Source organism: Triturus cristatus, chromosome 9 (assembly GCF_964204655.1).
Source record: "Triturus cristatus chromosome 9, aTriCri1.1, whole genome shotgun sequence".
NCBI classification, from domain to species: domain Eukaryota; kingdom Metazoa; phylum Chordata; class Amphibia; order Caudata; family Salamandridae; genus Triturus; species Triturus cristatus.
In genome coordinates this window covers 628,722,937-628,747,308 of record NC_140592.1, presented here as the reverse complement: position 1 = coordinate 628,747,308, position 24,372 = coordinate 628,722,937, and positions in this window count along the sequence as shown.

Below are 24,372 nucleotides of genomic sequence, written 5' to 3'. Positions count from 1 at the left end.
TCCTAAGAACAATGATTGCAGAAAAAAAACGGGAGAGTTCATACCACACGATCTTGCAGTGCCCTACAGTCTGGGGCCCTTCAAAGCAAACAAAAAGTGGAAATAAAGTCTTCTGTCAGAAGAACCAGCCAAACACTAAGAAGACAATAGCTTTTGAAATTAGAAAAACTGACACAAACATTGTGTTTGTTCCTACGCAGAAACAGAGTAAGAGGAAAATCCCTCGCTCTAACAAAGAGAAATCACAATCCAATAGGAAGAGTAAGTAAAAAATGAAGAAGTCCCTTTGACAACCAAGAGAAATATAGTCATGAATAACACCTCAAAAAGTACCCATGGTATTAATATTCCTCAAAAATATGAGGTGAATTTGCAGGAAACAAAATACTCGGCCATCACTTTAAAAGTTTGCATAGGCCTGGAGACCTTGGCTGGCAAAACAAATTCCTGTTATCTTTCTCGAAATAAGCCAAACTGGGAAAAGGGCTAGGAATATTCACCCTCTGAATTGAGCAAGAATTCTGCTGTTAAGTAATCAACAATCCTAACTTAAAGACATATCTGACTCTGCCAACCCAGATCAGGTTGATTTTGTAAAAAGTAAAGCTGGAAGCGAAGTCACAAATCTGCAATTCATCTGTAAACTGTTGAAGATTCTTCTCTTCAAAGCGAACATTTTTAATTAGAAATTCGGTTGTGACTTGAGTCCGGGAGGGAGATATACACATACACCAAACCCCTCATATTCAGTCCTAATTTATCACCCTGGATTACTTCTGCCTCAAGGTTCATTCTAGAATCGAACAACCAGATGATCACAACGCCTTCGATCTGAGAAGCACCCCTGTGGATGCGTAAATTCACGACTACAAAGAAGGAAAATGATATGGAACTACTGAGGTTGTACCTACCCCAGTTTATCCAGAGCTTAAACTACCCACTTTGTTATTCTTTCTCGTAAAAAACTCTCACTTTTTAGAAGACTTCTGTTAAAATGATGTTTTATAATATGAAGCAAACTCACACAGTTGTGATCTTCTTGTTGGATGTAGGAGAGGAGGATCTGCACTAATGTTGCCCCCACTTTTTTTTCTGATGTGAACACTGGTTTCTGGCTATAGTCTGGCTGGGTCCCTGCTAATCAGGGCCCCAGTCTCTCTGTTCTCTCTAAACAACTTGGAGTGCATGTTAAATGCACTAGTGATTGGATACTGTGGTACCTTATGAGCCCCTAGTATATGGTACCTTAGGTACCAAGGGCATAGGTACTTCACAGGCCTACCAGGGGCTGAAGCATGTATTATGCCACCCCTGGGAAGCAGACTAAATCTGACACCACAGGCCTGCTACTGCAGCCTGTGTGAGGTAGTGTTAGCACTCCTCACTGAGGTATAGGTTCCCTATGTCTCACCTTACACACACATATAAACCTATCAGTCACCCTTAAGGCAGGCCCTATCAATCCTGAGGGCAGGGTGCTTGGTTTTCCATGTGAGGGGGTGCCTCTGCCTGAGCAGGGCCCCTCTGCAGCCCTCAGAGTCTATTCTCTGTGGCTGTTTGGGGATGCGGTTAAACCATATACTCTTAAGTGCATTATAACCTAGCGGTAAATGCTAACTTTGGGATGGCTGCATCAAAACATGTCGTGTTTGGTGTCAAATGCCTTGGAATCATACCCCCACACCAGTAACTGGTGTGGGAGTATGATCCCACCCTTCTAGAGGGGAAGACATGTACTTACTGTGGAAACACGGTGGATATCTGTAAGAGCCTGGCATCACAAAATGGATGCCACCAGCACAGACACTGGGCTGCCCTCCTGCTGCTGACTGAAACGCGCAGTGGAGGAGGCCCAACAATAGGCATCCTGTCACAGGGAGGTGTCACCATCTCCCACACAGGATTTAGTGTATTGGGGCTGGGTGGGTGCACTCCTAGAGTGCTTTGAAGTCCTGCACTGGGGGAGCAGTAGGCTCCTCTATGCATGTGCGAGCTCAAACCGGTTCAGGGGCTACCAGCCCCTGCTCTGGCACGAAACTGGACAAAGGGAAGTGGGTGTAACCACCCACTCCCCTGACCCTCCCATAGGAGTGGTCATAGAGCTAGTCCGTCCCTTTCCTTTAGTATAAGATAGGGAAACCTTGCCATTGCAAACTAGATATCCCTGGACGATGCTCTACAAGAAGAATCCTGGACCTTCGACGTTCCACTACCTTTGGAGACTGAAGAATCTCCCTTGGAGTCAAGGAGTGACTCCCCTGCTTGGTAGTCACCAAAACTTTGAACCGATGGTTGCAAACTTTCACGCTCCCACCGAAGTCCGAAGTCCCTGCAGCCCCGGAATTGGATTTCCTGACTTCTCGTCGGCCATTGCGAGTCTCCAGCAAACCTGAGGCGAGTGGACCCCACGAGTGACGAGGAACAGCAATACCCGCTCCCCTGACCCTCCCATAGGAGTGGTCATAGAGCTAGTCCGTCCCTTACCTTTAGTATAAGATAGGGAAACCTTGCCATTGCAAACTAGATATCCCTGGATGATGCTCTACAAGAAGAATCCTGGACCTTCGACGTTCCACTACCTTTGGAAGACTGAAGAATCTCCCTTGGAGTCAAGGAGTGACTCCCCTGCTTGGCAGTCACCAAAACTTTGAACCAATGGTCGCAAACTTTCCTGCTCCCGCTGGAGTCCGAAGTCCCTGCAGCTCCGGAAGTGGATTTCCTGACGAGCATTGTGAGTCCCCAGCAAACCTGAGGTGAGTGGACCCCACGAGTGACGAGGAATAGCAATACCCGGGTACCATGCACTATTGTCGAGTGCAACCCCTTCACGACGTTCTACAGACTTGTGCATTGGAACACGTGTGGTCCAAGCCTCCAGCAGGATTTCCCTCAAAAATCAGAGGCCTACCTCATCCCGAGTGAACGTGGGCTCCTGTGAAGTGAATCCTCACGAGGCGTCTTCGCGATCCCATGCCAGTTGGCTTGTGGGTCCCCTGAAGACTTTTTCATCAAACCAAAGGGCTCCCCTGGTTGATCCAGGCTTTCTCTGACTTACCCTTGCTGGGTGAGTCCCTCAGACCTTGCTGGTCTGCACCGCTGACTTTCTTCACATTCCATGAGACTTGCTGTTGCCAAGGCTTGTTGACTCCAACACCTCAGTAAGCTGCAGACTTTGTGGAACACTCCGAATCCAGCTCCTGGTTGTCGTCAACGCCTCCTGGACCTCGTGGCTGAAGAGTCAAGACACCCATGAATCACCTGAAATCACTTGACTACCGTGGGCATCCATCTTCCTGGCCCCAGGTCACTGGCAAGTGACTGTGAACACTGTCCCTTCTGCTTTCAGGTCTTCCTTCTTCTGAATCAAGCCTTGGATTCCACCGGAACTTCTCCAGTCTTCACAAGCAGCAAATATTCTTCGGCTTCCATTGAAAATGACGCCGGGACCCGACACCAAAGGACACCTGTGCACCCGGCTTCCCTGGGTGTTGTAACTCGTGCACTCCGGTGCTCCTGTGGGTGTTGGCCCTCAAAGTACTTACCTTGTACGTGGCTTGCTTGTAGACTCTTGCGAAGTACCCTAAAACTTTAAAAATCCAACCGCGACTTGCTCCATTGAAATCAATAGGGAACCCACGGCTGTGTTCTCACACTGCACGCGTCTCCCGTGGGTCCTTTACTTACCTGCCTTGGGTGGATTAGTGAGGCCCCAGTGATTCTAAAGGCCCTAGGCCTTGTCCCCTTGCAAGTCGATATTCCTAAACCTCTTTTTTAGTATATGGTCTGGTACGCCCCTAGGGCCCCAGCCCTATAAGTGCCTAATTTGTTGTTAAACATTGATTTGTTCATATGTTCCTGACTTCTAATCTCATAAAGAGATTAGTAGAGTGTGTCTAGAAATAAATGCATACATATTTTATATATATACCTGTGTGGAGTCTTTTCATTTGGTAATTCAAGAGATTATAAGGTAAAACAAGCTGCTTTACATTCCTCTGAGACTTAGCCTGAAGGCTGCTCTCCACAGCTACCACTAGGATAGCTTTCTTTAAAAGGTTGTCTTAAACCTATCTACCATAAGAGTCGAATTGGACTGGTGCAAGGTGGCCACTTTAACTAGTGACCAGCATATGCCAGGCCAACTTCTCACAGTGGTGGGCAGCGTGTGGGATTCCAGCTTGCCTTTGTTTTACCAGAAAATCTCTATTTGAATTACTAACTGAAAACCACTAAAGGTACATATTAAAGTCAAGCTTAGTATCAACAAGTTCTACTGAACTTAGAGCTGTTTGTGAAGGGATAGCACACCCTTGCTACAGCTCAAGCTAGGATCAGTAGGCCACAAACTAGTGTAGGTAGTACAACACTGCACAACACTAGAATGTCCTCAAGCGATGGAGCCAGTGGGTCCACCCAGCTTCAGTATAAGGACGTGAACTTCTTTGACTTGAAGGCCATCGGTGTTGCAAGGCACCTGAAGCTAGGACAGAGTCCCTCCACACTACACCTGATAGATCTGCTGACAGCAGATGATCTTAGATTAGCTCTAGGAGCTAATGGATCTGGATCAGGGGGTGGGTCAGCTATAGTCTCTGGGTCAGATGATGAAAATCAAGATGACCTGGACTCTGTAATTGAAGGGCCAGACCCACATGGGTCTGAAAAGGACAGAGGAATTCTCCCTAAGAGAACTGACAGAGTGGAGGAGAGGCCTAGATCCCTTTCTTGGGAATCTGAGCACTCATATCACTCTGGCAGAGAATCTGTCCAGCAGAGGAACTCATACTTTAATAGAAGAGATACCTCCTCTGAAAGAATGTACAAACTGCTACAGTATGAGGAAGCAAGAGTTGCCCGTAAGGCCAAGCAGTTGGCATTAGACAAAGAAGCCTTTGAGCTCCAAAGAGCTTCTAGAAGAGAGGGTTTAGAAACCCCTGGTGGCAGCAACAGTGTCCCTAGAGTCAGAGATTACATTCCAGACCATAGGAACCTGTCCAAGGTTGTTCCTCCATACCAGAGTGGGGATGATATCCACAAGTGGATAACTGCTATGGAGAGGGCCTGTAATGTAAAGTACAATAGGTCCCCCAGAAACAGTGGGCAGCAATCTTGTGGCTCTCCTTTTCTGATAAAGGTAGAGACAAGCTCCTCACTGTTACAGAAGAGGATGCTGATGATTATGAAGTCCTGAAGAGTGCACTAATAGATGGGTTTGGCTTAACCACTGAACAGTACAGGTTGAAGTTCAGAGACACCCAGAAAGCACAGACTCGGGACTGGACTGACTTTGTTGATTGTGCAACCAAGGCTCTGGAGGGTTGGCTGGTTGGTAGTAGAGTTACTGATTTGAAGGGATTGTATAATCTTATTATGAGAGAACAGATCCTTTATAATTGCCAAAACCAGTTGTTGCATCAGTACCTGGTGGACTCTGATCTGTCCTCTCCCCAAGAATTGGGAAAGAAGGCAGACAAATGGGTCAGAACCAGGGTGAGGCAGAAAACCCATAACCAAGGGGGTGACACTAAGAAGCAGGATCCTAAAGGCTCTGAGAAAGGTGGGGATACGTCAAAAGACCAGAAGTCTTCACAAGGGCCCTAAAAATCTGCATCTGGTGGGGATTCACAGTCTAACAAAGGGAAAGGCCAAAAGAAGCCCTGGTGCAAATTCTGTAAACAGAAAGGGCACTGGACTTCTGACTGTAACAAGTCCAAAGACCAAACCACCACCACTCCTGCCCCTAAGGCAACTGTTCCCCCTAGTACAGCTACTGGTGGAGGTGGTAATCAGAATAAGGGTGTAGTAGGGTTGGCCCTGGGTTCTGAAGTGGACTCTGGCCTAGTCAGAGTACCCACTCAGGCATTGCTGGTTTGTGAGGGAGACATTGATATGTCCTTCCTAGTGAGCCCCAGTAATCTGGGCAAATTCAAACAGCAGCCTGTAATAAATGGCAAAAAGACTTTGGCATTCAGGGACACAGGTGCTAGTGTCACCATGGTGGCAGAGGATCTGGTGGGCCCTGAGCAGATCATCCTGGGTGAAATGTACCAGGTTACCAATGCAAGCAATGTCAGGACCAACCATAGTCTGGCAGTTGTGAATTTCTCCTGGGGAGGGGTAACTGGCCTCAAGAAGGTAGTAGTCAGTGCAGACCTCCCTGTCGAATGTCTATTGGGCAATGATCTAGAGACTTCAGCCTGGTCTGAAGTAGAGTTATGGACTCATGCTGAGATGTTGGGCATACCTGCAGAGGTATTTGCTGTGACCAGGTCACAAGCCAAAATGCATAAAGCTGAACCAGCTCTGGATCCTGAAACTATGGACCAGATGCCACCCAAGAGGAGGAGCAGTAGGGTGAAGGCAGTGCCTTCCCCTCTGTCTCAGATCACAGATTCCCTTCCTGAGGGAGGAGAAACAGATCCTGAAGAAGGAACTGCCCCAGAGGGACTTGAGCCTGATCAGGTTGAGTTCTTGGGGGCAGGGGGACCTTCCAGGGAAGATCTGAGCAAAGAGCTACAGTGCTGCCCCTCTCTTGAACCCCTCCGACAGCAGGCTGCTGCTGAGGCTGCTGGGAGTGCTAGTGGGTCCCATAACGTTTATTGGGATGAGGGACTCCTATATTCTAAGGCTAGAGATACTACCCCTGGAGCGACCAGGAGGTTGGTAATACCTCAGACGTTTAGGGGGTTCCTCTTGACCCTAGCACATGATATCCCTTTAGCAGGACACTTGGGCCAAAACAAGACCTGGGATAGGCTTGTTCCACATTTTCATTGGCCACATATGTCAGAGGACACCAGAGAGTTTTGTCGCTCCTGTGTCACTTGCCAAGCCAGTGGCAAGTCAGGTGGCACAGCAAAGGTCCCCCTGATACCACTACCTGTGGTGGGGTTACCCTTTGAAAGGGTAGGAATTGACATTGCTGGTCCCCGCGACCCTCCAACAGCATCTGGGCACAGGTTTATCCTGGTGGTAGTGGATCATGCCACCAGGTACCCAGAAGCAATTCCCCTCAGGACCACCACAGCCCCTGTGGTGGCAAGAGCCCTCATTGGAGTTTTCTCCAGAGTGGGTTTCCCTAAGGAGGTTATATCTGACAGAGATACCAACTTCATGTCAGGGTATCTAAAAGCAATGTGGAAGGAGTGTGGTGTAAACTATAAATTCACTACTCCCTTTCACCCACCAGCAGCTCTCCAAGACAAGTGGAGTGGCCCCCATACAATTGTTGAGCAAAAGGGAGAAGTCACCTACTTGGTGAATCTTGGAACTCCCAGCTGCCCCCTTAGGGTGTGTAACGCCCTGAACGTCTCAGGATCGTTTAACAGACACGATAACGAGAACGCAACCACTTGTGAAGGTTTAGTTATTTTAATGAAGGCAAAAATAATACAAGGAATAAACAAAGGTTATAGTCACTGGAATCCTCCAGGCTAAGTACGTTACCAGCCCACAGCACGGATGGTCCGAACCGTCCTCTGCATATACGCCGATCCCGGCGTATGCCAACAGAGGGCAGAAATGAAATGGCCGACAATGCCAATCGGTAGGCTGTGAGGGGCACGAAGAGTGTTGGGGAGAATCGAGGATTCAGGGAAACACCCAGCCGGGGTCTCTACCTGAAGGGAGCAGCCGCTCAACCTCTTCCTCAGACTGCACCGGGACGTGGAGTCACCTCCTGGTGATGCGTCACCGATACCCCAATCACAAGCAAAGAAGACTGAACCGAGAGCAGCCGCTCGATCGATCCCGTGGACTTCCGAGTCTGTAACGCGGCAAACACCTTCTGGTGTGCGTTACAGCTGGCAGTCCCTGTATCTCTGGTCGGGCTGGGAGTTACGACTCCAACCAGCAAAAGCGCCACTGCGCTTTGACTCAGCCGAGTCAAAAAGCGAAGCTCAATGGTTATCCAGTAGAGCTTCCGGGTCCTTCACAGGTGACGATGGGGCAAGACACGGCCCAGGGAGTAACGACTCGACCTACCTCCGTTCTTGCCTTACTGGAGCACCACTCCGGAACACTGCTCTTCACTAAGCAGGTACGTCGGTGTAAACACAATATCCGACAGCGTTGTACCTCCCGGTTCCTCCCTTTATAGGGCGTGTTTTCCTTGAGTTATGTAACAGCTCTCCTCTTTACATAAGGGCGTGTTTTCCTTGAGTTATGTAACAGCTCTCCTGTTTACATAAGGGCGTGTTTTCCTTGAGTTATGTAACAGCTCTCCTGTTTACATAAGGGCGTGTTTTCCTTGAGTTATGTAACAGCTCTCCTGTTTACATAACCTCTCAACCGCTAAGCATCCTGGGAGATGTAGTCCGTTTTCGCTGGTTACCGTTTTCCTCCCCTCGCATGACAGGAATTCTTGACAGTACATCCTCCCTCTCAGCGGCTCCCCACGGGTCCAGCGCTGGCAGGAAAACGCCGATGGAACAAGGAGACCAAGCGCGGAGCATGAACCCCTTCAGCCGGTTCCCATGACTGCTCCTCCGGGCCATAGCCTTTCCACGCAACCAGGTTCCACAGCTTCCCCCTGCGCCATTTGGACGCCCGTATGCCCGACACTTCATACTCTACCTCCGACTCCACGCATACCGGCCTAGGTGTCCCAGACGGCTTGGAGGGTGCTGGTTTGAGCAATGATACATGAAAGACAGGGTGTATCCGCAATGACTGGGGCAAGCACACCTTCACGTTCACGGGACCCATACACTTGGTAATTCGATAGGGGCCCATGTACTTGGGATGGAACACACTGTTCTTTCGAAACCTCATGTTTCTTGTGGATATCCAGACGTAGTCTCCAGTGCGGTACAGTGGCCCGGGCCTTCTCTTCCTGTCTGCCGCAGCCTTGTATCTTCTCTTGGCCTCTATTAGGACAGCCCTTGAGCGCATCAACGTGTCTTTTATGTGTGCCACCCTGTCCGCTGTGGCGGGAATCCTGTCCTCTCTGAACGGATGTAGAAATGGCAAGAACCTGGGATGTTGGCCATAGTTGCTATAGAACGGAGATGACTGTGTGGAGCTGTGAGTGGCGTTGTTATAGGCTATCTCTGCAACCCATAGCAAGTCGACCCATTCTTCCCTGCCCTGGTCCACAAAACATCGCAGGTACTGTTTGAGCGTTTGGTTCAGGCGCTCGGTTTGGCCGTCGGTTTGAGGGTGGTAGCTGGTGGACAGGGCGGTCTTAACATGCAGCGCAGTGCACCAAGTCTTCCAGAATTGCGCAGTAAACTGCGACCCCCGGTCCGACACGATCACCCCAGGTAATCCATGCAGTCGTACCACATTCTTTAGGAGTAGTGACGCCAATTCCCCGGCCGTAGGGACTCTCTTGCAGGGGATGAAGTGCCCCATTTTCTTCAAGTAATCCACCACCACCAGTATTGCCGTCATCCCCTGGTCTACCGGTAGGCCCACCACGAAGTCCAGTGATATGCTATCCCATGGTCTATCCGGGGTCGGAAGTGGATGTAAGAGCCCTTGGGTTCGGCCATGGTCGGCCTTCATGGTAGCACACGTAGGACACTCCTGTCCCCACCTCCTGACATCCACTCTCATGGTTGGCCACCAGAAATGCCGTCCCATGCTAGCCACCGTTTTTTCAAAGCCCAAATGACCTGCGCATGGAGAGTCATGGCACCAGATGAATGCTTGTTTCCTTAGCCTAGGCGTGGGTATCAATAGGCACCTGCCCTTCAGGGGTATCCCGTCCTTCAGCTGCCATTCTCTGTGACTGAGGAGCCACCTCCGCCATGCGAATGACCTGATCCCTCTCTTTATTCCCCTCAGGAAAGTATCCGGTTGGATAACCCCCAATACCATCCTCGGGGAAATGATGGAATGCTCGGTCGCAGGCAATGGTTCCTTAACTGCAGATTGACGGGACAGGGCGTCCGCCTTCCGGTTTTCCGTCCCCGGCCGATATGTGATGCAGAAGTTGAACCCCGCAAAGAAGATCATCCACCGCAGCTGTCTGGGAGAAAGGTGTCTTGTGGCCGTCATGAACTGTAGGTTCCGATGGTCTGTGTACACCGATACCACATGTCTTGCCCCCATCAACCAATGCCTCCATTCGGTGAAGGCGTCCTTGATTGCGAGAAGCTCCTTCTCCGCAATATGGTAGTTGCGTTCGGCGTCGTTGAGTTTGCGGGACATGTACGCAACGGGATGAAGCACCCCTGTGTCGTGGTTGCGTTGGGACAAGATAGCCCCCAGCGCCACATCCGATGCGTCCGCTTCCACCACGTAGGGGAGATCCGGATCGGGGTGAGCCAACACCGGCGCCTTACCAAAGGCGCTTTTCAGGGCCTCAAAGGCTGTGTTCGCTTCAGGGGACCAGACAAACTCCTTGGACTTCCTCAGTAGCTGTGTGATTGGGGCCACCAATCCTGAAAATCCATCTATAAACCGCCTGTAAAAGTTGGCGAAGCCAATGAAACTTTGGACGTCCTTCACGCTTTGGGGCACCGGCCATTCTTTCACCGCCTTGATCATTCGTTCTGCCATCTCCTGTCCCTCTGGACTCAGCATCACTCCGAGGAATTCCACGGATGTGACGTGGAAGTCACACTTGCTGAGTTTACAAAACAGCATGTTTTCCCTCAGCTTTTGGAGCACAGCTTTGACGTGGTGTACGTGCTCCTCCACACTGGACGAATAGATGAGGATGTCGTCGATATATACGACCACGTAGATATCCAACTCCTCTCTGAATACCTCATTCAAAAAGTACTGAAAGGCTGCCGGGGCGTTGCACAGACCGAACGGCATGACGAGGTACTCAAAAAGGCCGAACCTGGTCTTAAAGGCGGTCTTCCACTCGTCTCCGTCCCTCATGCGCACCAGATGGTATGCCCCTTTCAAATCCAACTTGGTGTAGATACGAGCTTTCTTGACCTGTTCCAGAAGTACACTGATGAGAGGCAAGGGGTACCGATTCTTATCGCATTCAATGCCCTAAAGTCCACACAGGCTCTCAGCTCCCCATTAGCCTTCGGGATGAAGAAGAGTGGCGAGGCGGCCGGAGACTTGGACGGGCGGATGAATCCTAGCTTGAGGAGTTTATCCAGGTACCCCCGGAGATGCACGTTTTCAGGCTCCGTCAGGGCATACAGCCTGCCGCTGGGAACGCTGGCCCCTGGCACCAGGTCGATCTGGCAGTCAAACTGTCTATGTGGTGGTAGCACTTCCGCCTTCACCTCATCAAATACATCCTCAAAACTGTGATAAGCCTGGGGGAGAGCCACATCTTTTTCTGCCGCTGTAGCCACCGTCTGACTCCCGCTCTCATCTGCGTCAAGGGATTCCGTTCTTATTCCACAATGCAGGATGCAATACGGTGACGTCAGTTCGATGCGATGTGTTGGCCAATCCACAGAGGGGTTGTGTTTCTGTAGCCACGGCAATCCCAATATGACGCCATATTGGGGCGCTCGGATGATGTTAAAATTGATTTGTTCCAAATGGTTCCTCCCACATCTCATCGGAAGGACCCCCGTGTGCTGCCCGATGGGCCCCGTCACCAATCGCCTTCCGTCTACAGCATAGACGTCTTCGGGTACAGCTTTGGGAAGAAGCACTAGCCCTAGCCTGCATGCCTCGTTGTGGTCCATAAACATGCCAGTGGCCCCTGAATCCACCATTGCCACTACGGGTATCCACTGGTCATGCACTCCCACGTGCACCGTGAGAAACAGGTGTCGTTGTCCCTTAGTGACCGAGTTGGAAAGTGAAGGGATGGATGAGTGACTCCGAGATGCCCCTTCTTTGGTCTGGGAGTCCTCTAGTTTTCCGCCGGTACGTCCACCACGGCTGTTACCGACCGGTTGGCCCGATAACGTGACGTCTTCGGTTTGGCAGGGCATTCACGTATGTAGTGGCCTTTTTTGCCACAATATAGGCACAATCCTTGTTTACGGCGTGACTCTTTCTCCGTGGCTGTGAGGCTCGCTCGTATTGCGCCGATGTCCATGGGTTCTCCCTTGGATGCGGTGGCAGTTTCAGGACTTCCCACTGTCACATAGGATGGAAGGGATTTTCCTTTTCTCCCATGATCCCCCTTTCTTTCACTTAGCCTATGTTCCAGCCGTAATACCAGGTTGATAAGGCCCTCACATGTCTTGGGTTGTGGGTCAATATGAGCCACGGCGTCCTTGAGCTCATCGCACAGCCCGTGATGGAAGAGCGCCGTCTGTTTAGCAACAGGCCACTTGGTTTCCGCAACCAGCCTTCGGAACGCGTTGAGATACTGCACCAGGTCGTTGGATCCCTGTCTCAACTCAAGCATTTCACGGTCCGCCGTGTACGAGTCAGCCCTTCTGTCGAAGACCTTCAGGAATTCCTCGCGAAAAGCACCCCAATCACATAAGATGGGGTCGTCCCTGATCACCAGAGGTACGGCCCATTGTGCCGCGTTTCCAGCCAAATAGGATATAAGGAAAGCCACACGAGCCTGACTCGTGGGGAACGCCCTTGGTTTGCACGATAAATGTAGCGCCACTTGTGTGAGGAATACCTGCACTGTGTTAGGATCCCCACTGTACCTCTCTGGTGTTGCCAAGGGGACGGCTACCGGCATTTCCACTACTACCGCAGGGGTCTGGTTCGTGAGGGAGGTGCTGGGCGTGAGCGGGTCCAATTGGATAGCATCCAGTCTGGCTTTTACATCGGCTGTTTCTTGCCTGGAGGCAGCCAATTCAATTTGCACGGTCGCTAAAGCAGCCAGCACATCATCAAGTGTTGCCATGTCTGTTATCGACCGGGAGACAGTTAGTGTTATTAAGGTCGGATATTTTGTAACGCCCTGAACGTCTCAGGATCGTTTAACAGACACGATAACGAGAACGCAACCACTTGTGAAGGTTTAGTTATTTTAATGAAGGCAAAAATAATACAAGGAATAAACAAAGGTTATAGTCACTGGAATCCTCCAGGCTAAGTACGTTACCAGCCCACAGCACGGATGGTCCGAACCGTCCTCTGCATATACGCCGATCCCGGCGTATGCCAACAGAGGGCAGAAATGAAATGGCCGACAATGCCAATCGGTAGGCTGTGAGGGGCACGAAGAGTGTTGGGGAGAATCGAGGAGTCAGGGAAACACCCAGCCGGGGTCTCTACCTGAAGGGAGCAGCCGCTCAACCTCTTCCTCAGACTGCACCGGGACGCGGAGTCACCTCCTGGTGATGCGTCACCGATACCCCAATCACAAGCAAAGAAGACTGAACCGAGAGCAGCCGCTCGATCGATCCCGTGGACTTCCGAGTCTGTAACGCGGCAAACACCTCCTGGTGTGCGTTACAGCTGGCAGTCCCTGTATCTCTGGTCGGGCTGGGAGTTATGACTCCAACCAGCAAAAGCGCCACTGCGCTTTGACTCAGCCGAGTCAAAAAGCGAAGCTCAATGGTTATCCAGTAGAGCTTCCGGGTCCTTCACAGGTGACGATGGGGCAAGACACGGCCCAGGGAGTAACGACTCGACCTACCTCCGTTCTTGCCTTACTGGAGCACCACTCCGGAACACTGCTCTTCACTAAGCAGGTACGTCGGTGTAAACACAATATCCGACAGCGTTGTACCTCCCGGTTCCTCCCTTTATAGGGCGTGTTTTCCTTGAGTTATGTAACAGCTCTCCTGTTTACATAAGGGCGTGTTTTCCTTGAGTTATGTAACAGCTCTCCTGTTTACATAAGGGCGTGTTTTCCTTGAGTTATGTAACAGCTCTCCTGTTTACATAAGGGCGTGTTTTCCTTGAGTTATGTAACAGCTCTCCTGTTTACATAACCTCTCAACCGCTAAGCATCCTGGGAGATGTAGTCCGTTTTCGCTGGTTACCGTTTTCCTCCCCTCGCATGACAGGAATTCTTGACAGGGTGCTCCATGTCAACAGATTGAAACCATATGTTAACAGGGCTGACATGGGCTTGCTCATCGCAACTGATGAGGAACAGGAGGAGGAGAGTGACCCTCTCCCTGACCTGCTCTCACAGAACCCTGATGATGGGTCAGTAGATGGTGTTGCTTTGGCAATCAGCCTCACTGATCATCAGCAAACTGAATGCAGATAAGTTCTGCAACAGTTTAGACATATGTTTAGCCTGACCCCTACTCAGACTTCCTGGTGCACCCATGAGGTGTACACTGGAGACAGTCTGCCTGTCAAGAGTAAAATCTACAGGCAACCTGACCATGTCAGGGACTGTATCAGGACTGAAGTCCAGAAAATGTTGGAAGTAGGTGTAATTGAGCCTTCAGATAGCCCTTGGGCTAGTCCAGTAGTCCTTGTGCCCAAACCTCATACCCAGGGTGGTAAGAAAGAAATGAGGTTTTGTGTAGACTACAGAGGCCTCAATGCAGTCACCAGGACTGATGCCTATCCAATCCCCAGGGCAGATGAACTGATAGATACTTTGGCCTCAGCCAAGTATCTTAGTACATTTGACCTAACAGCTGGCTACTGGCAAATCAAGTTAGCTGATGATGCCAAGGCCAAAACAGAATTTTCAACCCCTGGTAGGCACTACCTTTCTTTCTTTCTTTAATCTTTATTTCGACTACAATGAGTCATAAAAGAACACAAAATGACATAAAATTACACAATTATTTCAATCAAAAAAGATATATCCATCATACACTTTATAGCCGAAAAGGAGTACTAGTCAGTTGCAAACACAATTTGTGCCACTTGCCAGGTAATTAGCATAGCAGGAAAAAATGTGAGAACTAGATGATATCAAATTTACAAATACTTTCTTCTAGTTTTCCACATTGCGTCTAAAAATTTACTGACAGCGTAAACGGTTAATGGTGATAAATCCGTTTTTAGTATTCGATAAGCCTCCATATATTTCCTAAATCCCCATTTTTTGCATAGGGGAATAATCCACTTTCTTCTAGATGCTATATATAGAGGGCAGAAAAAAATTACATGAATATCATTTTCAGGCTGAACAGTGCAAAAGGGACAATTAAGAACAGTTAAAGGGTGCCATCTATTCGTAAGAGCACGAATAGGAAGGGAATTATATCTCCATTGGAGATAAAGCTTTCTAAGAGTTAGAGGATAAATGTCATTCAGCACTATCTCAAACTTGTAATAATCTTTCATTAAGATAAATGAACTTGTCATGGAGCCCAAATTTTCAGAGGTCAGCCAAACCGACCGGTTTCTTTCATAATACATTATTGCCAAAGCTTTACGCGATATGGTCTTGGATGCAAGTTCTGGAGAAGTCCATAAGGAGGGGCAACCCAAGCTATCAAACTCAGCCTTGATGTATCTTATCCAGGGAAGATTTTGTATGGTTTGGAACTTCAATAGATCCAAGAATTCTAGTCTGTAGCTATTAAGTTCAGGGGTTGCCCATAGACGTCGCCAAAAGGTTAGGGGTTTTAGGGCTAGTTCCTCCTTAATAGATCTAATTCCTAAATCTAACTTTAGGGGGAGAAGAGGAGTGCTGGAGGGTAAAGTTGATAGTTGTCGTAGAAAGTTATTTTCAATAACCATAAATGGTTCAAGACAGTTATTGCCCCACAGTTCCGCCCCATAAATTGCTGCCGCTCTGGCCTGTACCTTATAAATTTCTAAAGGTGGGCCAATGGGTTTTATGTAGGAGCTTTTCCAAAGTTTAACAATCCCCCCAATTTTCTGCGTTAATTTTAGTTGGGATTTAGTTTGGTGTTGAGTCCATAGGAAATTTTCACTTATAGTCACTCCCAGGTACTCAAACACCCGAACTCTCTCCAAGCTAACTCCATCAATAGTTGGATTTGGACGGGATTTTCTTGGAGGATTCAGAATCATAAACTTTGTTTTTGTTGTATTAATTTCCAGACCCCTATCCTGACAAAAGGAGACAAACCCATCCAATACCCGCTGGATGCCCATTGGGGACTTGGCGAGTAATAAGGTGTCATCAGCAAACATAATCGCCGAGATCCCCACCCCAGCGAGCTTTGGCGCGTCTCTATTAGGCACCATGTTTAGAAAGGGGATAAGTCCATTTACATATAGACAGAAGAGGGTGGGAGCCAGGACACAGCCCTGGCGCACACCCCTATTAACAGGGAAGCTAGATGACAATTTCCCCTCTCTCCCACATCTAACCTTGGCGAAGTTGTCCGTATGTAATCGAATTATAATGTCAAGAAGGGGGGGTGGAATTCCTAATTCACGAAGAACAGCCCATAGCTTGGTGCGTGGGACCAAGTCAAAGGCTGATCGAAGATCAACAAAAACTGTGCATAGCGATCCGCCCTCAACCTTGACAGTTTTCCAATAGAGCATATTAAACCTAAAGATCTGGTCAATGGTAGATGCAGATTTCCTGAAGCCAGCCTGGTAATGGCTCAAGATCTCGTACTCATCAATCCAGTCCAATAGGCGATTAATGATCAGCTTAGCAAAAAGTTTTTGGGCTACATCAATAAGGCTGATAGGCCGATAATTGGCTGGGAGGAGGGGCGATCCCTTCTTATAGATTGGGACCACCTCCGCACCCAGCCATGTAGAAGGTATCTTCATACCCCTAGCAATTCCATTATATACAATTAAAAGGTAAGGAGCCCAGACTCCTGGTTCATGTTTATAAAGGTCACCAGGGACCTTATCAAGACCAGGGGCCTTTCCCGCGGGGAGTGCAGCAATAGCATTCTGAACTTCGAGAATAGTAAAACTAATTGGGTAAGGAGCAGAATTGTCACTCAACGGCAATTCAGATGACGAAGGAACTGTACTTGGGGATTGATTATTATATAAAAGTCTAAAATGGTCCTCCCAAACTTGTGGGGCAATATTCGGACTAATGGCAGACACCATGTCAGTTGAACCGGTAGTCACGATCTTCCAAAATCTACAGGAATCTCGATCCGCCAAAGCTGATGTTAGATCGGCCCAATTCTGACTGGCCCACTCAAGTTTAGCATGGTGGGTCAAATAGCGATAAGTACGTCGATTACATTTAATGAGATCTAGGTCGGCGTTTGCCTTTAGCGCAGTCATTAATTCAGCTTTTGCCAATCTACAAGCTCGATTATACCATGAATGTTTCCTGGATTGGTATTTCTTCAAAGGAGCTAGGGGATTCAAAATATTTCCTAAACTTGCATAAAGTGCATCATTGTGTGCGGCAATCTCTCTATTGGCTAATTCAAACTCAATGAGGTCAGCCATTCGGTCCAGCGTTGAACTAACATTCCCATAAACTCTGGAAATATCCTCAGAATTACTGACCAATTTCGACCATTTCACCCTCCGTCTGTTATTTGGGAGGGCAAGAGTGTCAATTCTATATAAGGTCAGAGAGGGTTCAGTTAGATCCAAACCAAATAGAGCGAAGTCCAAGATTAGAGGGTTATGGTCACTTTCTCTCCTTGGAAGCACCACAAAATCCATAACTCGATTCCAATCCTTGCACTTGACAAATATGTAATCAAGGTGGGCCTCTCTACCCGATACATTAAAGGTAGTCTTTGGGTGATTATCAGTTTTCGATCGCCCATTGCAGGCTCTAATGGATTGAGCCAACGTTAAGGAGGTGATTTGAAGAGCTAATGGGGTCCAGACTCTTACTATAGAACCTACTACTTGTGGAATTTCCCATGAGTCATCCTCCTCTTGGTTTATGGCATCTAATAATCCCTCTAGGGGTTCAAAATGGGAGTTGAAATCCCCACCCACCACTAAAGGGATACCCTCAGGTAAATCCGCCAATACCGTAGATAAGACATCCACAGCCCTTGATTCTGCCGATAGACTAGTCGGTCTAGAATAAATATTAATCAGGGCCATTTGTGTCTTAGCCTGCCAATTCAATATTATGGCTTGAACGTCATCAGATCCTGTACTCAGGGCAGTAGCGGTGCAACCCAAGTGAGTTGCCACCCAAATGGAGAGGCCTCCAGATGGTCGGCCCTTACCTCCCCAAATTGCCGGAACAAAAATGGAGGCAAAACCCACTCGATGATGATTAGTCCTGGCCCATGTTTCCTGAAAACAGCATATATCATGTTGATCTATGAAAAGACCCCATTCGGGACAGTCAAGCTTATTTTGGAGGCCCGCTATATTCCAGGAAAGAATCTTTAATGAAGATCGGGCACAGGGAGGGTCAATAGGTGCACCAACATTATCTGAAATGGGTGTAGGGTCATTATAGATGATTTCATTTGATGATATCGCCACAGTCTGTACTGAAACTAATTCACACTCATCTTCGATAGGATTTGTACCAACTTGCAGTCAATCCACCTCTTCAAGAGGACTAAACCTATTTTGGGATGGGAAAACGTGGACACTAGGCTGGTATAGCCAGGGATTTTCATGGTTCCGAGAGCTAGAAGAAAAAGAAGAAGAAGAAACCACCCTTGTCCAACCTTCTGCGTTCTCAACATGTAAATTGTTATTTGATGGGGGATAAAAGTAGGAGAGTGGTAAGGGTTGAATACAAGTCTCTCGCTGTTTCCCCCCTCCAATTAAGGATATATGATACAATATCAGGATCTCCAAAATTCACCAGGACACAATCGCCCTTATAGCGTTTAATTGAGTTGCCCAGCCAATTAATCCTCCTGACCATCAAAATAGCCGCAGTTGCAAATAGCGGGAGAGGCCTATGGGTATTTAACCAACTAGTGACTTTGTTTTTAAGAGAGTCATAGGTTTCTATATCAGGGTTGGTACACTTCGGAATTCCAGCTAAGACTAGTACATAGGGGGCCGCCTCAGGGGGTAAATTAACCACATCCTTCCAACTTAACTTCCCCTGAGTATTAGTATTAGTTCCCTCCTTAGTACTATGGGGATTTAATTCACCAGCATTATCCATAGGCCTAGGTTGGGCAAGTGGACGATTCTGTATTGGGTGAAGATGATCAGGAATATTCTGTGGTGGATTCATAGATCGAGACAAAGGCTGTAACTCAGCAGCCGCCCCCCCTCCTACATGTTTAGGGGGGGCAACGCTCAGAGACGAGGGGTCTGGGAGTTGTACTCGGGGGACATTATCAGTTTTAGGAATAGAACTACCTTTATTTATTAAACAATTGGTAATAGTTCCTGTAGCTTTTTTTATTTCTTTAAGCGTCTCATTAATAGAATCAAATCTAGCCAAAAGAGGGTCAAATAAGAATTTTAGCGCATTTACTAGGGTGCTAACTAACCGGTCATTCTCTCGACCTAGCCCAACAGCGCTACTGGAAGGGGAAGGGTGTTGAGATGCTTGGTTACAACTTGGGGTGGGTGATGGAGTATGAGTTTCAATAATGCCTGGTAATACAATAGGTGAGACCTCAGTATCTAACCTGGCCTTTTTCCCACCCTTCATCTTCCTCACACTTTTCCTTTTAGGTATCGCCCCCTCCCGTGAGCCGTAGGCTGGTTTTAGGGGTATTTCCTTCCCCGGCTCCGTAGCAACATCTAGTGCCACATCGTTTGACCTCTCTGAGATACATTTATGAGACTCATGCCGAGAGGCTAAGCTAGTTCTTAAGTCCTGGAGTACTGAATCAATCGTTTGGTCAATACTGTTCATTAAGGCATCATGAGAATTATCCAGTCTCTCCGGAGTTTTTGCAGATGCGAGTAAACCAAGGGAAGATCTCCTAACACTTTCAATACCTTCCGACAGTCGATTCTCTAACGATAACAACTCATTATTGACCACCGAATTAGCCCTAATAAGAAAATTGTCCAGTGTACCTGAGAGCATCGGAGTTGATGCCTGTATTTTCGAGCGTGTGGCCATTTTTCCTCTACGGGGGTGGAACAGGAAAGAAAATGGGCCCGGTCCGGTCTTGCCCGTGTTTGAACGGGCTTAAACGGGCCCGCCCTTTGCCCGGGCTTCGCCCCGGACTGGGCCCCGCACGCGTCCCGCTCACGCGTATACTGATGTCGGTTAAATAGCGTTAGGAGGTGTGTCCGGGAAGAGGATCAGGTGCGGTGAATGATTGTAGACCAAGGCACCCTGGGCCTCGCAGTCCCAGCACAGGGGCAACCTCCCAAAGTGACCACGCTGTTCTGAATTTCCCCGCAGTTCCAGCGGCTCCTTAAGGATGGTGACAGGTAAAATGAGAGTTAAAATCCAAGTTCACGCCTACGAGCGGCACTTTTGTGGTGATGCCCTTTGGTTTGAAAAATGCACCTGCCACTTTTCAGAGGTTGGTGAAGAAAGTTCTGACAGGTATGGAAACTTATTGCTCAGTTTATCTAGATGATATTGCTGGGAAAGCAGCCAGCAGCAGGAAACTTACCTGCATCACGCCACGCCACGCCATTTCTTCCGCCGCCACCGCCAAGAGTCAGGGGCAGTCCTCGCTACACCAGGGAGCTCCAACTTCCGCGTCGCCGCCCCGGGTCCACAACTCCCGGCAGCACCAGCGGCGGCGCGTGGCTCTGACGCGGCGCAAGCGCCAGGAGGCGGGTTTAAAGCTCGCAGAGGCCGGCGGAGCGGGGGGAAAGCAGCCAGCAGCAGGAAACTTACCTGCATCACGCCACACCACGCCATTTCTTCCGCCGCCACCACCAAGAGTCAGGGGCAGTCCTCGCTACTCCAGGGAGCTCCAACTTCCGCGTCGCTGCCCCGGGTCCACAACTCCCGGCAGCACCAGCGGCGGCGCGTGGCTCTGACGCGGCGCAAGCGCCAGGAGGCGGGTTTAAAGCTCGCAGAGGCCCGCTTCGCGGGACGCGCCGGGCTAAGCCCGGGCAAAGGGCGGGCCCTCTGTGGCCCTCAGAGGCCTGAGGAGACTGGACTGGGCCAGAGACGCTGCTCATGAACATACATGGTACATAAAGCACCGGGTGTGGCATACATTAGTAGGTTGCCAGGACTTGGCTATTGTTTTAAAGTGTTTTCTAATCTAATATAATATAAAAAGTATACGGTGTAAACGTTTAACAATTCAGTAAGCTTTAGAGGGGGCTGTGCCTGTTGGTAATATGTCGAGATCCAAGCCCCCTTCTGGGCCACGCACTTTGGATAATTACTTGGTCCAGAAGGTCAGCAAGATAAATTCTGAAAGGCGACAGTCGCTAGGGAAAATTAGTTCCCCGCAATCAGAGAGCCCTGTAAGGGGTTCATCAGCTTTTAGTTTAGAGGATGCGAACAATCATTCTAACATTATTATTCCGGATGTTGTAGAGATGGGACAGCTCGATTCTGAACAAACCACCCCCAATGAGTTAGAAATAGGAGATTGTCCTGATATGGTAGAACAATGTTTACCGACCCCCGTAGCTCGGGCAGTTAGATCATGTAGGAAATTTCCTATCAAGAAGGGGGGATTGCATAGTGTACGGAAACGAGCAGCCTCACCAGTTAAAGTTCTTGAAGCAAATGTAATGAGTAAATCTAACAAGGTTGGTGTAGATGATGATATAGTAACTAACCTAGAGGAGATTATTGACTTAAAGATTAGAGGCATTATAGACCCGCTGGTATCAAAAATTGAGGAATTGACAAAAGAAGTTGCAAGATTGGGTGGATTGCTTAGCAAGGCCTTGGACAATCCAGGAGAGGTAACCACTGTCACAACTGCTGCAACTGACGCAACTAGCAATCAATGTAAGCACTATGTACAGGGAGACCCTTCTAAGGAGGCCATAGGAAATAAAGGGAATGGTAGTGTTAACCCGATAATACCTCAAGGGAGCACGCACTTAGGCAGTCAGGCTATGCCTGCCATAGGAAATATAAATGGATGGGAAGTAACTAACAAAAAGCATGCTATTAATCTCCCACCTGAGTGTGCTCCTTATGTGGTGGTACTAACAAATGTACCGCCGCTTGATAACAGGGGTCATCAAGAAACACACGATTCCTTAAAAAATAAATGTCTATCTTGGCTAAATAGACAGTGTGGTTTCCCATTGAATTTCTCTGATAATGTTTTGACTACCAGGAGAGCTAATTGGATAGGGAGTGCTAGGAAAAGCTCAAAGGGGGACTGTGTAATCATAAATTTTAAACATCCACAGCATGTTACTACAGTCCTCCTAAGAGCTGCATCTCTCCCAATTTCCGAAGGCAATGTATGTGCCCGAGCACTAGGTTACTTTTATAATCATCTTAATGCCAACCGAAGGGATAATACTAGAATCTCCACTTACCCGCCCACCTTTAAACCTTATTTTGATATTCCCACACAGAACAGATTTCATGCACTTAGTTCCCTGGACTCTAATGATTGACGCATACAAGAGACGGAGATATGTTTAGTAAGGGAGGAGGGACCCGATGGGGATGAACATATGTATGACTGTGCACCTGAAATAATATCTAGGGACTCAGGATATGCGCCTAATCAGAATGAGGCAGAGAATATTCATGAGGGAATTGTGAATATATGCAATATGGGCCAAACAAGTGGGGTTGGCAACGCTGAGGGAAATGTCCGAGGTTCTGCCATTGGGACTACCGTCAGAATAGGTACATGTTCCAGACTGGTGTGCTGGAATGTAGCTGGTCTGAAATCTAAGAGCAGAGATCCTGGTTGGGAAACTTTTATTAATAGGTACGATATTTTATGTTTCCAGGAAACCTGGTGCAAAAGTAATATTGACTACGAAGGATTTGTTTCATATAGTTTACCAGCATATGGAGAGGGCCCGGGAAGAGCTAAGGGGGGCTTACTCACCCTTGTATCGGTCCACCGACAAATACTGGTGATAAAATATGTACCGGTGGGTGATCTAGTCCAGATGCTCTGGATTCGTGAAGGCAAAAGCCGTAATATCCTTCTGATCAATTATTATAACAATATTTTTGATAGCACCAGGGGCAGAATAATAACCGATTTGGCCAATGCTATTGATACCCTGAGTTTGGATTCCAATGTTGTATTTGATATTATTTGGTGTGGGGATTTTAATACCTCATTATGCGAATTATTATCTATAAAGGCCTGTGGGGTTACTAATAATGCTGGATGGGAGGTTCCACACTTTGGTCACGATATGTATGGGGAAAATGTGAATACATTAATGGGGTGCCTTGACTTGGAAATTTTGGATTGCTGTAGGGACAGTAATGGTTTACCTGTCCCCACATTCAGGAATTGGCGCTCTAATTCTGTGATTGACCATGTGTTGGTATCTTCGAGTATTGTCGACTGTTTTGCCCCACTGGAAATGGAAATAATGGATACTAGTGACCACAACTGTATTATAGTGACCATGACTCTGTGGGAGGAGAATGATAGAGAGGCAGGGACCACAGTTGAAAATATAGAAGCCCACCGGGCTAATGGGGTAAGGCTTAGGTGGATAGGCGCAAAAGCATCCGAATTGACTGCATCCATCATAATGATGAATTTAGTAGACATTGTTTTTATTTTAGAAAATAGATTGGATCATGAGCGGGTCTTATCTAGTTTTATAGGAATCAACAATGCCATTAACGCAAAGTTCACAGGTGGTAACAGGGGTGGTACAAAACCTGGATTTGTTTGGTTTGACCAAACCTGTTCTGCTGCTCTGACTAACCTTAAGCAGGCCCTAGCAATAAGGCCTAGGGATAAAAAATTAGTAATAATACTGAGGTTAGAGTATAAAAATGCCATTAAAGCTAGGAAGATGGTTCTTCAGCATCAGGCCTGGGATTCTCTTAACCAAGCGGCGGAACTCTCTAATGGCACGTTATTTTGGGCAACAGTCAACTCTCCATTCCTTAAGGAGACAAACACACCTGAGTTAACAGCAAATGTCTCCTGTGAAGGTTGGATTACCCATTTTTCAACTATCTTTGATTCAGGTAAAAACATTAATGTTGGCTCATATAGATGGCCTATATTACCACTTGAAATCTCTGTGGAAGAAGTTGAAAGGGGGATTAGGGCAAGCAAGGGAGGAAAGGCCCAAGGCCCGGATGGGGTTCCAAGTGATGTGTACAAGGAAGCACCGGAAGTATGGGGCCCCTTGTTGGCTGCTGTTTTCAATGCCGCGGTTTGTACAGAACCTCCGCCGACCTGGGAGGAGTCTATTATTGTACCAATATACAAAAAAGGATCCAGGTCTGATGCTAAAATCTACCGACCAGTTTCATTACTGGATTCCTCCGTAAAAGTTATGAGCAGGATTATGCTGGTAAGATTGGAAGAATGGGCAGAACAGGATGGTATTTTGGCAGATAGCCAATATGGTTTTAGGAAAGGCAGGGGTACGCTCGATCAATGCATTAATTTAGAATTATTGATCGGGAAGTATAGTGAAGCCAAACCTGGCCTTATATATTTGTGCTTTGCTGATTTAAGCAGCGCTTTCGACATGGTTGACCACTCAATTTTGTGGTCAACCCTGTTGAAATTGGGTGCGCCAGAGGGCATAATTTATTTTCTTGCCAGGATGTATGAGAGATTAAAAACATGTGTACGTTTCGGTAGG